The sequence below is a fragment of the Cetorhinus maximus genome, chromosome 32 (assembly GCF_964194155.1).
Source record: "Cetorhinus maximus chromosome 32, sCetMax3.hap1.1, whole genome shotgun sequence".
In the NCBI taxonomy this organism is placed as follows: Eukaryota; Metazoa; Chordata; class Chondrichthyes; order Lamniformes; family Cetorhinidae; genus Cetorhinus; species Cetorhinus maximus.
Genome location: NC_135910.1, coordinates 6,555,511 through 6,572,381, shown reverse-complemented (window position 1 = coordinate 6,572,381; position 16,871 = coordinate 6,555,511). Strand labels below are relative to the sequence as shown.

At 41.8% G+C, this 16,871-nt stretch overlaps 1 protein-coding gene across 1 annotated transcript in view; it reads left to right on the top strand.

Annotated features, from left to right (window-relative positions):
* LOC144671280 (ryanodine receptor 1-like) overlaps window positions 1-16,871 on the top strand; it is a 473,493-nt gene that overhangs the window by 58,996 nt on the left and 397,626 nt on the right. The window lies entirely within an intron of this gene.

Genomic DNA, 16,871 nt, shown 5'->3' with positions numbered 1-16,871 from the left:
TGAGGATGCGAGCTCCAGGGGATATGAGCCTGATGGAGATGTGAGGGTGTGTGTGAGAGAGTTAGTGGTGTTGTCCCTTGAGGTGTGAGATCCGGTGCATGTGTGATAGGTTTGGGAGTGTGTGTTGAGAGTGATGAGGTGGTTGACTTACCCTGGTGGAATGAATGAGATCATTCATCATCTTCCAGCACTGGATGGCTGACCACCTCTGTGCTCCGTTGGTGCTGACTGCCACTGCCATCGCCTCCCAGGCTGAATTGGTGACTCTGGTGGACGCCCTGCGACGAAAGCCGGGGTAGAGCAGCCCACAGCTGCCTTCCATTGCATCCAGCAGGCGCCCTGGAGAGGCGTTATTAAATTTTAAGGCTGCCATCACCTTTGCTTTCAGGGCCATTTGTCGCCTGGAGCAGTCCTGGTCTGTAGACATGAAGTAGGCTGCCCTCCTGTGCGACTTAAATATGGCAGCCAGAGCGAGGAAGCATTGAGGTCATGGCGTGGTGGGCAACTCTGAGCCCACCTGCCAGCGAACTGGCATGTTTCCTGTGAAAACATTATTAATGAGGCCGGACGCGCCAATAAGCAGATGATACACCGCGAAAATCCACCATTGCAGCCGGTGGGTAAAACTTTGTTTTTCATCCCTGCTACTGCACTTAGTGCAATTCTGCGATAATTCCGCCCCTTGTGTGCTCACAAGGTTTCAACAAGGATAGTCCATGCTTTTACCTTTGCTCCTCTTGTACATTATTAACAGACTAAATGTTGCCAAAAGGTTACTGGACATCCAGTTTGTTAACCTCCCAGTATAATTATCAGTGTCCTATAAAGGTGCTATATAAAGATGTGTTGCTGCTGTAGTGAATCATATGTAGATTCTGTGTATGAAATTCATCCACTACATTCTAGAGCCACATCTTATCTGTCCTACAGGCTTTGCAAGTGCATTGTTTTGAAAAGAAGGGGAGATTATTAAATGGCTGGTTAGCTTCAGTAGAGCCTTGGATCAAAATGAACTTGTTCAATTGCATAAGTCCTAGACTTTCTTTATGGGAAACTTTGTCCAACTGTATTGCGTGTCTCCAATATCATGACAGCATTTTTATGTGTGCTCTGTATATGCTAGCTTACAAACTAAGCTATATTCCTCTGGTGTGAAGAAGATCCTTTGCAGGTAAGAAATTTGCCTTTGTAGTTAATGTATACAGTTGTACATTACAAAGTTTGAAATTATTCGGCCTAGATGACGCTACTGAATTTGTCTTTTAATTGATAATTAATGATACATGCTCGGTGTATTTCAGGTTATTACTGTTAGCTGATTTTTTTTTTAAGATTTATATTTTTCTGGATAGAAACTTGAATTACATTCAAGCTTTTCAAAGAGTTTTTCATTGAGCACGTTGAATACATCACAATCATTAATTCATGCTTATATGTTGAGACACTGCTTGTTAACCCTTTAATTTTCATTATGTGGTTTCATGGAAAGTTTGATTGTGTCCAGTTATGTGTAGGTTCAATGCTATTCTATGCTAATTGGGATGCTCGTGGTGTAGTGGTAATGTCACTAGACTAGCAATCTAGAGGCCCAAGCCTCTGGGGACATGGTTTCAAATCCCACCATGGCAGCTGGTGGAATTTAAGTTCAATTAATAACTCTGGAATATGAAGCTGGTCTCAGTGACCATGACAATGATCATCAATTGTTGTGAAAATACATCTGGTTCACTAATGTCCTTTAGGGAAGAAAATCTGTTATTCTTAGCTGGTGTAGCCTACATGTGACTCCAGATCTGCAGCAATGTGGTTGACTCTGAACTGCCTTCTGATATGGCCCAGCAAGCCACTTAATTGAAGAACAATTAGGGATGGGCAACAGATGCTGGCCTTGCCAGTGACACCCACATCCCATGACAGAGGAAAGAAATTCACATTGATGTGCCAGTGAAATAATTTAACTGGTAATAATTTCTAACAGCTGCGATTGAATAAATAAAATGTTTCTTACATCACAGAACACACTTCGATGTCTCAATTTTCATAGGTAATGTAGGGTGGAATCGTCCCAGATTTGCACTTAAGTGCGGTAGCGGACGGGTAAAAAGGCGGGCTTTCACGCCGTATCGTCCCAAGCCTGCCATATTAGTTGTGCATTGCTGGGAAATACGCGGTTTCAATGGCGGGAGGGCTTTCATTTGCTCGCCATGCCATCACCTCGTCACTTCATCACGTCGGGTGCCATATTTAAAGTCCAGCTGTGTGCACACATCTCAGTGCTTCCAGGCTATGACTACAACAGGGAAGATGTCCACGAAAGGCAAAAAGACTGCAGCCCCAAGGTTTACTGACACCTTTTGAATGCTATGGAGGCTTGCCGCGATGTCCTTTAACCCTGCTGTGGCCAAAGGGTGGGCAATGGCGTGTCCAACAAAGCTTGGGAGGCGATGGCTGTGGTTGTCAGTGCCAATGCTGCACAGAAGAGGTTGGCCATCATTGCAGATAGAGGATGAATGATCCCATCCATGCAACCAGGGTATGGCAACCATCTCATCGTTCTAAACTCTCACACTCAAGCCCATCACACATTCACTGGCATCTCAATCACTGCCAGCTCAAGGGACGTCACCACCTGTTGCCACACACACACCCTCTCATATCCATCTGGCCTCATCTCCTCTGGAGACTGCCTCCTCAGCCCTGACCATCTTGAGGCCACTTGCACAGATCAACATGTGCCTCCACACACACCCTGGAGTACCCCTTTCCCCAGTACAGCCCTCATCCTGCAGCTCTTCTCTTGCCTGAGGCCACTTCTCCCCCATCGCCAAGCAAGACCTAGCCCTGCAGCCATTGAAAAGCCAGCCAAATATGGCTGATCTGGTAGGTAGGGACCTGCCGTGAGCCCCCCTAAAAGTGATGATGTACTATATGCGAAGCCTGGCGTTGATGACTGCGAGTGCTGACTGAAGCAAGGAAGACAAACAAACCTTGAAGTCCAAAGCGCAGTGCAGCCCACCAGGTGCACATCGCTTATGTGCTGTTGTGAAACACATCGCCGTGCTTTCCCGCCGATGTGGGTAGACGATCTAGCGGGGAGTAGTGAGGGGGTGGGAGGGGAACGATTCCAGCGGGAAGGCCTAATAATGCTAATAATGACATGCTGCTGTATTGCAATGAGGTATTCGACATCCGATGGTGGAGAGCAGGCCGAGCGGACGATTGCAAACTGGTTTCATACAGTTGTGAAACCGATCACGCCATATTGTCTGCTCACACCAGCGAACACACCCGATGCTGGTGGGCACGGAAAATTCTGGCTGTAGCTGCTGTGCTGCCTTTCTGAGTCTCGAAGCAAAGTTGGATTCATTTTATTTTTATTGTATTGGCTCCATTTCAGTTGTGGCTTTCAGACAATGGCTGGAATTTTCCAGCCCCATTGGCATTGGGCGTCATGACGGGTGGTGGGGGGAACAATATGGTGAGAAGGCCAAAAATTGGTTTTACGCCATCGTGATACCAGTTGTGATTGTCCGCTCCATATGTCAATAGCGGGCCACATTTCCCATTTACATTTGTATCTAATTATAAGCCCTGCTCACCGGAATCATCTCCCCCCCATGGTGGACCATCTGGGCATGCTGACGTGTTTCCCAGCGGTACCTAAGCGACGTGCACCTGGCGACTTCACTTGAGACTTTGAGGTTTGTTTGCCTTGCTTCAGGCAGCACTCGCGGTCATCAGCACCAGGCTTCGCGGGCAGCACCACATCACTTTTAGGGGGGGCCCCACAGGCAGGTTTCTGCCTACCAGACCAACCGTAAACCCTTGAGCTGGCTGTGAGTGAGATGCCAGTGAGTGTGTGATGGCCTTATGAGTGTGAGAGTTTAGAGTGATAAGATGGTTGCCTTACCCTGGTGGCATGGATGAGATCATTCATCCGTTTTCTGCACTGGATGACCGACCTCTTGTGTGCAGTATTGGCACTGACCACCACTGCCAGTGCCTCCCCAGCTAGAGTGGGGAGGCTGATGGGCCTCCTGCAGCCAGAGTGGGGGGGCAGTGGGCCTCCACAGTGTCCAGAAGGCGTCCCAGGGATGCATCACTGAATCAGGGAGCTGCACTCTTCTTGGCTTTTGGGGCCATGTCTTCACCGGAGCAGTCCTGGGCTGCAAGCATTGAGAAGTGTGTGCACGGCTGCAGTTTAAATGTGATGCCCTGCATGAGAAAGCGAGGTAACGGCATGGCAAGCAAATCGGAGATCACCCACCAGCAAGATGGCACATTTCTTGTGGCTGCATACTTAATGAGGCTGGAATAGGACCATATGGCGCAAAAACCCGCCATTGTGTCCAGCTGGTAAAACGACTTTTTTTCCAGCCCGCTTCCGCACTTTATGCAAATCTAGGATGATTCCGCCCAATGTCTTGCTCTTCCATCAGCAAATCGGAACTCAACTTTGAACCAAATAGATTTTATTTAATTCTTTCTTGGGTTGTGAGTGTAACTGGCAAGGCCACCATGTATTGCCCATCCCTAATTGCCCTTGGTGTTGGTGAACTTCCTACAAATGAGTATCTTGCCAGAGGACAGTTAAGAGTCAACCACATTATGTGGGTCTGGAGTCACATAGAGGCCAGACCATGTAAGGACGGCTGATTACCTCCCCTGAAGGGCATTAGTGAACCAGATGGGTTTTTACAATAACCTGGTAGTTTCATGATCATTATTAACAAGACCAGCATTTTATCCCAGATTTATTAATTAATTGAATTTAAATTCCTGCTGCTGCCATGGTGGGATTTAATCCAGGCATCCGGATTAGTAGACCAGTAACATTACTGCTCTGTTACCATTCCCCATCAGTGTTTACATTTAACACAGTGACAGATCTCATGGGAATTACACAGTGTGCACAAAAATGCCTGATATTGGTATAGGGTACAGTTTTGAGTTATGGCATGCACATAAGCTAAAAATATATACAAAAATGCTTGAAAGGCTCAGGTCACATGAGTAACCTAGGTGTATGTACAAGTGGTTTGTTTTATTTCACAGCAAAACACCTGCTGTGTATTCGGATGTCTGCCAAGTAACTGTATATCATACCAGCAGGGCTACGTTGTGACAGTCTTTAAATGACAAGTTGACTTTATCTGAAACCACAGGTTTTATGCTGCCCAAGTTCTGATTGGAGAAGTCACAGTAAAAGTCTGTGTTTTGGTAACTACAGTACATGTCGTCATCTTCTCATTCTTTATAGCAAACGACATTTAATAAAAATATTTCAGAAAGCGGTTAGAAATCAAAACTTGTTTTGCACCAATACTGTGGCTTCCTCACTTGTAGTAGTTAACGGGGAATAAGTTGCCCTCGTTTCCAGTGATTAATGGTCCAACATTCTAAATTACCTTATGGCCATTGTATTACCATAAACACTATTTTTGGCCATCAGGTATTATACTTCACCCGATTTATGTTAATTTGATCTATTGTAATATCTGCTTTGTTTTAAATCACTGTATCAGCAAAGTTACCGTTGGCCACTGGAATAGTGGGGTGGGAAGACAGTATAGAAAGTAGTGCAAATTGAAAATAATATACTTTTTCTGCTTTTCATTTTTTATCCACTATGCAAGCCTCTTGATCTGGACAAATGGGTATGTTTGTGTGCTTGTACTGCTCTGTGGTTTTGTTGCTGTGCCCCTTATAAAACATTTTAAATCCCTTGATATAGGTGATTAGAAGTCAGTGCATGAGCTCTAACACATTTCACTTCACTCATAAAGGCCCTGTTCATACCTTACATAAAGATCTCATTTCATTGCATTCATTTTACCACAATATGCTAAATCTTTACTTATCTCTGAAGTCCTGGTGTAATATGGTGTTCATGTTAAATAAGCACATGGTATTTCACAGAAAAACTGATTTACTTCAAACTACTATGTTTGTAGTTCTGCTCAAGAGGTACAAAGAACAATTTCTTAATGTATTTGTTTCTTTTTTAATCATAATTATCTTGACTTGTGTTTACATTCAGATTTTGTCTCTAGTTTTCAGTTCATTTCATTACATTTTCATCTTTCCTAACACCTCAAGAAAAATACCACTTGAAAAAGCAAATTGTGCTTTACAGAGGTTGGGAAAGAAGGTGAAATTATCTGGGCTAGCACTATATCTTATGCTCCAATACATTTCTTCACACTTTCACAAGATGTTGTAAAGACATTAAAGAGGAATATCACTTTGTGGGGAAAGTAAATTCAGTGTACAGTACTATCCACAACAAAGGTATTTTGCTACATTTTCTGCCTGAGAGGAGATATTATTACAACAATGTTTAGCAGATTCTTGTTCACTTAGCTGCTGTTGAGATTTACACCTGTTCAGGACCTGGACCTGACTCCTGAGTGGTGCTCCCAGTGTTCAAACATGTGTCAACAGTTCAGTTTTTGTTTGCACATTTTCCTACCTGCTACAAAACTATACGATATTTGAACAGGTATCCTCAGCTCAGGGGATTGTTTTGATTTGAACAACCATAAACTTCTCTTTCCAAGGATGAAATGTTGGGATTTTTATTTACTTTTGCTCCTAAATTTTGATGTTGCATTTTCTTCTCCCATATCTCTCTGTTCTTGAAGATGAAACTCATTGTCTGCATCATTAGCCCTCTGGTACTTAACCATGTAGACAATAGTCTGTTCAATCATGGCTGCTACCAAGCCTGTTTGTAACTTCACCAGTGACTACACTGAAACAATTGCCGCAAATGAGTGTATAATTATACTCAGAATTCCTCTTGAAAGAATGAGGTTGAGTTTATAATTATCTCTTCTTCAAAACATAGACTTTCAATGTGATACATTACATTACATAAGAACGTAAGAAATAGGAGCTCCTTAAACCTGTTCCACCATTCAGTAAGATCATGGCTGATCTTCTATCTCGGCTCCATCCTATCCCCATTTCCCTTGATTCTTAGTGCCCAAAACTCTAACGATCTCAGTCTTGAATAGAATCAATGATTAAAAATCCAAGATCCTCTAAGGTAGAGAATTCAAAAGATTCATAACCCTCTGAAGAAATTTGCTCACCTCAGTATAAATGGCTGACCCCTTACCTGAGCCTATGAACCCAATTCTAGACACTCAAGCCAGGAAAAACTTCCTTTCAGCATCTACTCTATTAACCCCCCCAAGAATTTGCATTTTCCTAATGAGGTTGCATCTCATTCTTCGACAGTCCATTCTAGGTGTATTCTACTCAATCTCTCCTCATTGGACAACCCTTTCATCCCAGGAATCAATCTAGTGTACCTTTGTTGCACAATCTCTCTAAGGTGAGTTTATTCTTCCATGGGGAAGGCAACCAAACCTGTTAACAGTCCTCCAGTACAACCTCACCAAGAGCCTACATAATTGTATTGAATTAGTGGCTGCCTCTATAGCTGGTGAACCCAATACTAATTATCCTTTCTCATGCATTGTTTTTTCTTTCGTGATCAATGTCTTGATTTTTCAGCTGTTCTTTCATGAGGGCACCCAAGAGTAAAGCAGTCATATCTATGACATTTTGATCAAGAAAGCAACGTGAATAATTAATCATAAATTACCCACATATCCATTCTGTAGCAATATTGGCCAATAGCTAGAATATCATATGTAATAGCTATCTCAATTATATTTTCTGGCCTCAAGCTATAGATCTACACATTTTAAGTTTGTCTTCTTTCAAACCTGATTTCTCCATCGTTTGCAATTGTACATTGAAAATACTTCTGTTCCCCACAAATGATGTTCCTCTTTAACACCACATCTGCTTGATCATGGAAAAAAGCGACCATGCTAATCGAAACTTTCTAAATGTAGATAAGAGAATAATAAAACCTATAAAATGAATTCCCTCCTTTGATAAATTTATACCCTCAATTACTTTGACATTTAGATACTGTTGAAGTTTATTACTGAACTTCTAGAAATTAACTGTTGATTTTTGGAAGTTAAAAGCACATTCACACTATATTATGAACACACTTTTTTTCTACTTTTTTCAACTGAATTGCAGTAATTTTTTTAGACCATTTTCTTTTCTCACTATTCAAACACGAAAGAGAAATTGCCACAGTTTAGACAACACTGTATTTGGCTGAACAGGGCCAATTTTCCTCCCAGTGTTACAACCCTTTAGCAAGCCAAATACAGTACACACCACATAAAAGCAGCTGCTGGTAGAAGCCAACTTTAAGTGCATTGTATGACTTCATGCCATTACACTTAAAGGCACATACCATAACTGCAGATAAATGCAAGACCTTTTATGGCTGCCCTCCCTTTCTAAAATAGAAATTATGTATTTTGCAGGAGAAGTATAGAAATGTTTACACTGAGATGTAGGTAAGCTGGCCAGTAGAGGATATGAATAAACTATCTGGTTTTACCTGGTGTGTACTGTATTTCTGTTTATTTGTTTTGTGGTGATTTTATAACATTTTACCTGGTAGCTAAAGGGTTACTTAGCTAATAGAGATTACTAAAGTTAAAATAACATTGATTAAATGTGAAATGGTTGTTATTATGATCTGATAACACCATTATTGTAAACTAGAGGTGTTTGCATTGTTAATCAGGTAGGTGGTTTGTATTATTATTTTATCATAGTTCATAATTGAAATCAGTAATTAAAACTGTATTCTCTTTAGATTTTGAAACCATTTTACAGCTGTTCACATTCACCGTAGATCACTTATGGGCAGTTACCGCTTTGGTTCTTTGCAAATCTGATTTGAAAATTTGCAAAAAATAGTATGAACATTTTGAAGGGCATAAATGTGGTGAGAAATTACATTCAGAACAGATACAACTCTTAAGCCTATTCATGTACTAAATGAATAATACTTTCCCTTTTTAAGATGACTTTTTATTGTTGTATAACTTTTTATCATAATTCCCACAGAAACATAAGGCCAAAACCAGTGGATTCATATGTTACTGAATGCTATACAGAAATAAACATTAATAGGACAAAAGCAAAATACTCTGGAAATACTCAGCAGGTCAGGCAGCATCTTTGGAGAGAGAAGCAGGGTTAATGTTTCAGGTCAATGACCTTTCGTTGGAACACACTGGGGACAAAATCTAACCACAAAAACCAGAAATTACTATGCTAGTTGTCACTAAAATTTGAATAAATATACCCATTTATAACTTTATTAGCAATAAAGTCAGCAGTTTCAGGTAATGAAGTTGGGCTTTGGTAGTAGCACAAATGGCTGATAAGTAATTGACATCCCATACAATCTAGTTCACTTTCTTTCCTTGTAAAGAAAATGAGAGAGAAAATTGGGTGATGTTTAAAATAGGTGGCCAGTTTGCAATACCGCTAAAGTCGAATTTCACCCACTATGTGTTTTAAAGGTTTTGGGCAGAATCTTGTGCCCTCCTCTGTGGCGAGGTTGGTGGTGGAGGAGCATTTAATCAGGTGGGAGAGTGGCAGGTAGGGACCTCACCGCCTTGCTGCCTCCACCCCAATTATGTCCGTGGTGGGAAGGCTTGTGGGTGGCTTTCCTGCCCCGACTGCCAGTTGAGGCCCTTAAGTGGCCAGTTAACAGCCACTTAAGGGCTCCATTCCACCACTGTGCAGGACTCGCCATGTCGGGAGCACGACAAGCAAACCCTGGCATATTTGCTTGCGGCTCGAGGGGTGGGGGGTGGTGGTTCCTCGTTGAAAGGCTCAGTGCCTAATCGAGATCGGGAAGGGGGAGCCCGCTGAATGCCACCCTCCTCTGGCTGCTTACCTCCTCCCCCCTCACCACTGCCACCAATTTTATAGGTTTATAATTCTGTTATTGGGATACAGAGTTTGTTTTAGCAGTGTGAGTATTAGAGATTATCACAGGAATATCGCTTTCCTGACATCCCTACTGAAGGGGCCCAACGTAAAAATGTCTCTATTCAGATTCCAGATTATAAACTAGTCTTTTATATTGTAGGGCTGAATTTATAACCTAAAGGGGTTGTGGGGAGGTGGTGGGTATGGCAGGGTTGGTGCCGTGCATATTAGAAATTGCAGGTATGCTGTCCACTAGTATACATTCATAAAAACAATGCTATTCTGTTTGTAAGACTGTTCAAACTGAATCCTTCGAAAATCTATCCCTGTGTATCCAGTTACAGATCAAATAGCATGCCAAGAGCCAATGCTATCTTACAAAATTCATCTTACTACTAGAAAGATTCACATTATTTGTAATTGAATGGTACAAAATTATTTGAAGATCATAAGGAAAAGGAGCAGGTCATTTGGCCCATTGAGCCTGCTCTGCCATTCATGGCTGATCTGATTGTGCCTTAACTCTACTTTCCCGCCTGTCCCCCATAACCTTTGACTTGCTTGTCGATCAAAAATTCTAATGCAGCCTTGAATATATTCAATGACCCAGCCTCTGTTGCTCTCTGGGGAACAGAATTCCATAGACTAACGACCCTCTGAGGAAAAAGAAATTTTCCAGATCTCAGTCTTACATGGGAGACTACTGTTCCCTCTAGTTCTAGATCCCCCCCATGAGTGGAACCATCCTCTCAGCATCTACCCTGTCAAATCCCGTCAACCTTAAGGTCATCTTTCATTAACCTATAGGCCCCACCTGCTCAATCTTTCCTCATAAGATGACCCCTTCATCCGAGGAATCAGCCTAGTGAACCTTTTCTGAACTATTTCAAATGCAGGTATATCCCTCCTTAGATAAAGAGACTAGAAAGGTACAAAGTACTCCAGATGTGGCCTCACCAATGCCCTGTATAGTTGTAGCAAGATTCCTACTTTATACTCCTTCCCCCTTGCAATCAACTTCAACATTTCATTTGCCTTCTTATTCACCTGCATACCAACTTTTTCTGATTCATGTGCAAGTACCCCCAGATCCCTTTGTACTGCAGCCTTCTGTAGTCTCTCTCCATTTAAATAATATTCTGCTTTTCAATTCTTTCTGCCAAAGTGGACAACTTCACATTTTCCCACATTATACTCTGCCAAATTTTTGCCCACTCATTTCACTTAACCTACCTATATCCCTTTGCAGACTCTTTGTATCCTATTCCCAACTTGCTTTCCTATCTATCTCTGTATTGTCAGCAAATTTGGCTACAATGCAGTTGGTTTCTTCATCCAAGTCATTATTATAGATCGTAATTAGTTGAGGCACCAACATCTGTGGAACTCCACTAGTTAGTTTGCCAACTTGAAAATGACCAATTATCCTGATTCAAAAACAGAATTACCTGGAAAAACTCAGCAGGTCTGGCAGCATCGGCGGAGAAGAAAAGAGTTGACGTTTTGAGTCCACATGACCCTTCAACAGAACTCAATTATCCTGATTCTCTGTTTCCTGTTAGCTAACCAATCCTCTATCCATGCCAATATATCACCCCCAACACCACAAGCTCTTATTGTTTGCAGTAATCTTTTATGTGACAGCTTATCAAATGCCTTTTGGAAATCCAAATACAGTACATCTAACTGGTACCCGTTTATCCACCCTGTTTGTTGCATCCTCAAAGAACTCATATTTTTCTCTTTCACAAAACCATGATGAACCCTGATTGCATTATGATTTTCTAAATGTCCTGCTACTACCTCCTTAATAATGGATTCAGCATTTTGCCAATGACAGATGTTAGACTAACTGACATGTATTTCTTGCCTTAATTGCCTTTATTTAAGTTTAAGACACTAGTTTCAGACCCAAATTTCTTAACCTCAAACTAATTGTGAAATTTATCATGTTATGATCACCCTTACCCAGAGGATTCTTTACAATGAGGTCAGTAATTGAATAAATTGACTGGCCCAGCCTCCACTGCTTTCTGGGGAAAGAGAATTCCACAGACTACCCACCCTCAGCGAAAAAAATCCCCCTCGTCCCTGTCTTAACAGGGAGATCTCTTTTTCTTAAACTCTGTCCCCTAGTTCTAGCCTCCCCCACTAGAGGAAATATTTTCCCAGAATCCATCATATCAAGTCCCCTCTTTTATGTTCAATCTTTTATGTTTCAATAAGATCACATCTCATTCTTCTAAATTTCAATGGGTATAGGCCCAACCTGTTCAACCTTTCTTCATAAGATAAGCTCTTCAACCCAGGAGTATGTCGAGTCAACCTTCTCTGAACTGCTTCTAATGCACTTATATCCTTTTTCAAATAAGGAGGCCAAAACTACACATAGTACTCTAGCTGTGGTCTCACCAAGGCCCTATACAGCTGCAGTAAAACTTCCCTACATTTATATCCCATTCCCCTGGAAATAAATGCCAACATTCCATTTGCCGCCTTAATCACCTGCATACTAATTTTTTGTGATTCATATTCAAGGACACCCAGGCCCCTCTGTACTATAGCATTCTATAGTCTCTCTCCATTTAAATGTTATACTACTTTTCTATTCTTCCTGCCAAAGTGAACAAGTTCACATTTTCCCACATTATACTCTATCTGCCAAATTTTTTGCCAACTCACTGAACCTATCTATATCCCTTTGTAGACTCTTTACCTCCTCTTGACAACTTGCTTTCTGGAATCAAGATAGGTAGGAAAGTATTGTTCTAAGAAACTGTGTCCAATATACTCTATGGTTGGGCGGGACTGGAAATTCCCGCCCAAGTCTATGGACTTTTGCTGTCTCTCTGAATTTTCTGTCTGGCCTGTGATGGATGCAGCCACGGGCGGACTGAAGAATCCAGCCTATGAGTTCAACCTCCAAGCTGCCTTTGCCAATTTGATTCATCTAACCTATGTGAAGATTAAAATCTCTCATGATTATTGCAGTACCTTTCATACATATCTCCATTATTTATCAATTTATACTCTGCCCTACAGTGTAGCTAATGTAGGGGGGCCTATATAACTCACTCCAATCAGTGACTTCTTTCCTTTGTAATTTATCTTCATCCGAAGTAATGCTACAATTTGACCCTCGGAACCAAGATTATTTCTCACAACTGTACTGATCTCATTTTTTATTAACAGAGCAACCCCACTTCCTACTCCTTTCTTCCTGTCCTCCTTAAATCTCAAATTCCCCTGAGTATTCAGGTCTCTGCCACGGTCACTTTGCACCCTTGGGCAGAATTTTATGGCGGGGGTGTGGGCTGCTTGCCTCCCCAGAAGGAAAGTCGGCCAGAAGTTGACATGCTCTGTGCAAGCCTGCCTCACAGTCATGACACGCTGCAGGCGGCTAAACTGGCTAACAGTGGAACATCCACCCTTCACCCAGGAGGCAGTCTCGTCCTCCGGAGCTGCTGACCAACCTGATTGGCTGGCAGTGCCAGAGCTCAGTAGTGGGTGCCGTGGGACTGCAGGGAGAAAAGGGGACTGCTAAAGAAAAACATGGCTGTCCTGAGAAGTTAAGTCCTGGAGTTTTAGGGTGGGGAGAGGTCCTAGAGCCCAGGGAAGGGGGAAAAGGGTGTGAGGGGCCCGTTTCTGTTAGGCAGACACTGTGGAAGGAAGGGAGTTGGTATCTTGAGGGTGGTGCCCCCAAGGCGCACAGGACACCCCTGAATGAGGTGCCTCCCATTCCTTCCTGCCTTTGTTCATGCAGGTCATGAAAATCTGTCTACCAACTCCTCTCTGACTGCCCGCCATATTATGGTGTGGGCAGCATATTATTCAGCTCAGTAGGCTTGCTAATAAGCCTAATTGACCTTTATTGATTTACATATGGAGTGCGGGCTGCCAATTTTGGCTCCTGCCCACCTAGTGTATCATGGGGATAAGCTGGAGGGTGGGCACGAAGGTGGTGGGTGTGCCACCTGACTGATTTTATGTGCACCCCAGCCCCCCGAAAACACATATGGCAGGGGGCATGTAAAATCCAGCCCTATGTCTTTGTAATGGCTATCATATCATATATCATATCATATCATACATTTCTATTTGTGCTATCAATTCAGCTATCTTGTTATGAATGTTGTTTTTTTTTTACCACTTTCTCTACTCTGACCTTATTTGCTGGTACATTCTTATGTTTGCATGCTCTTTCCCTCCCTGAGACACTCTGGCTTTGATTACCCTTATCACTGCCCTGCACTATTCCCTTGACCTTTGTCTTTTACTTTCCAAATATTTCCTGACATGAAAACTTCCCTTATCCACCCGCCCCTGCATTCCCCCCCCTTTAGTTTAAAGCCCTCTCTGCAGCCCTAATTATACGATTTACCAGGACATTGATCCCAATGAGGTCCAGGTGAAGGCAATAAGCTACATTCTTTACTGATTTCCCAGCACCCTCGCCTTTGAATCAGAGGGTTGTGGGTTCATGTCCCACTCCCGGAAACCAAGAACTGTGATTGTACTCGAAAGAGATGCAATCTGTGACTGTTGATAACTCGAAAGAGTTTCCATAATCCTGACAATTCCCTATTTGATTTCTGTATAATTAGATCCATGTACTACAACATGGACGATGTGTCAGCTGTGGCTCAGTTCATAGCACCCTCGCCTTTGAATCAGAAGGTTGTGGGTTCATGTCCCACTCCCGGAAACCAAGAACTGTGAATGTACTCGAAAGAGTTACATGCGATCTGTTGATAACTCGAAAGAGTTACTACAACATGGACCCTATTTTAACTTAGCCAATCTATGCTTGCCTATAGATGTAACTTTGAGGCCATTTTTATTACACTTCTGAGCACTCCTTTGCTTCTGTTTCTCTGTGGGCAAAAATTGCTGAGATCAGGGAGGCTATGAGCACCAGCAGAATTCATGTCTACTTGGCAGATTGCTGAGCGTTTTCATAGTTAACGGAGAACTAGTACTAGTTAATGTTAAGTAATTTTACATGAAAATACAACCAACCCACTTTATCCCTCATGTATATGTGACTGTTGTTTTCTCCATGACTGCAGGAACAGTCTGAATATGTTTGAATTTTGCTATAATCTTTTATTCTTCCAGTGTTCAAACTCCATGTATGGTAGGATATTAATTTTCATTCACTAATAATTTGTGAAGGGAGTTTCTTGAAAGGGAGAGTCCCTGGGTAATTTGGCTTGGTGGGTTGCAGGCAATATCTTAATGTATATTTGGCTTGAACATCAATTGAAGATTGAGGAAGACCCTATCAAAGGTAGGTAATCTATAATTTCTATCCCTCATATTGAATAGTGCCTCCTGTTTATGGCGTGCTCTGGTCAAAATCCAGGTGCACTGTTTTAAAACTAAAATGTCATATTCAGCAGATGTACCACCACATCCACATTGCTGAATCTCAGCATGAGATCTCCATAATTGGAATATTTATCTTTCTGCATATCACTGCTGCCTTTCTTATTGATGTGTTGAGTTCTATAATGTAAATATATAAGGAAAAAGTAACATTTTAGAAATGGAAATGGAGGAATTATTTTCACGACAGGTTTTGCCTTTCTGAATAAATTTAGAGGATGATTGATTAAAAGGGCACAGGTTGAACTATTTATTGAGCTGAAGGCACAGATTTAATAGATTCAGGTTCTCTACTGACCTCTAATGATTCAAAAAAAATTGATTATTTGGCTGCTTCATTTTACTTTTAATTATGTTTTAAGATTCTTTTGGGTTTGATTCATGTTTAGTTTAGTTTCATCCTTTTTTCTGTGTTTTTAAACCTCTCATTCCTATAACTTGAGTAATGTTATGAATTATGGTTTGTAAATTGGGGTAGGATAATTAATTTTAAACTTACACCACGATTAACCCAGCATGTCCTCAGACTGTGTCCATGTTGTACTACATGAACTGGATGGATATTTATTTCAGTGCATTAGGAGTATGAAACACATTGACTGTTAAACAGATTCACTTCAAATGTAATTATGATGGCTGCATGCAAAAACCAAGCTTTCTCCCTACACTCTTTACTCTTGCGTACAGAAACAGACTCTTGCAACTTCCAAGAACTGAAAATTGTATTATAATGACTGACACAAATGGAATAGCGTGCCATGGACTAACAATTACCCTTTCATTAAGATGGCAGAGGCCTATGTGGGCTGTACACCACTGATTCTCGGTCTACTTTCAGATAGAAATTACCACCCTGTAAAGCTATTGTGTTCAGGCTGCTACAGTCCCCACAGAGATTGATAACTTTAACAAGAGATTTGAATTCCCAGTGACCAGTTTAAAAGATCTGAAATGTTAATACTTTCACTGTAACAAACTAACTAAAAGTAACATTGACTACTTACCTCGTAAGCAACTGATACGCTAAACTACTCTAAACTACACTTAGTCATGCTTTAACATGACCCATAACCCCACGCCACATATATACATTACGGCACACTGTCTACAGGGTTACAATCTTAAGGGAAAGAGTCCACAGCCATTCCCCAGTTTTCAATGGGTTCTTGTCTCCCTGTTTTGCCTAGTTGTAACATCGAGTGACCGCCAAAAGGCGCTTCCTTCAGTTTCCAGAGAATTTCCAAGCTGACTACCAGCAATAAGGTGATTTCTCCTCCTGGCCTGATTTCTCTGGTGATTTCTCCTCCTGGCCTGGCCTGGCCAGGGAAAATATTCCAGAGTCTTTTAGATTACCATGGGATGTGTTTCTTCAACCCTAGACTATCCTTTCTCCTGCATTCTACTGGGTAGCTCACAGGGAACTCGCAGCCTCCTCTCTGATTACACCATCTGCAGTCCTTTGTCTTCCTGAGTGCTCTCTCTCTCTTTCTTTCTCTGTCTCTCTTTCTCTTTCTCTCTTTTTCTCTCTTTCTCTCGTTCTCTTTCTCTCTCTTGTTCTTTCTTTCTCTCTCTCTTTCTCCCCCTCTCTCTTCGTCTTTCTCTCTCTCTTTCTCTCTCTTTCTGTGTGTCTGTCTTTTGTTCTCTCTACTTTT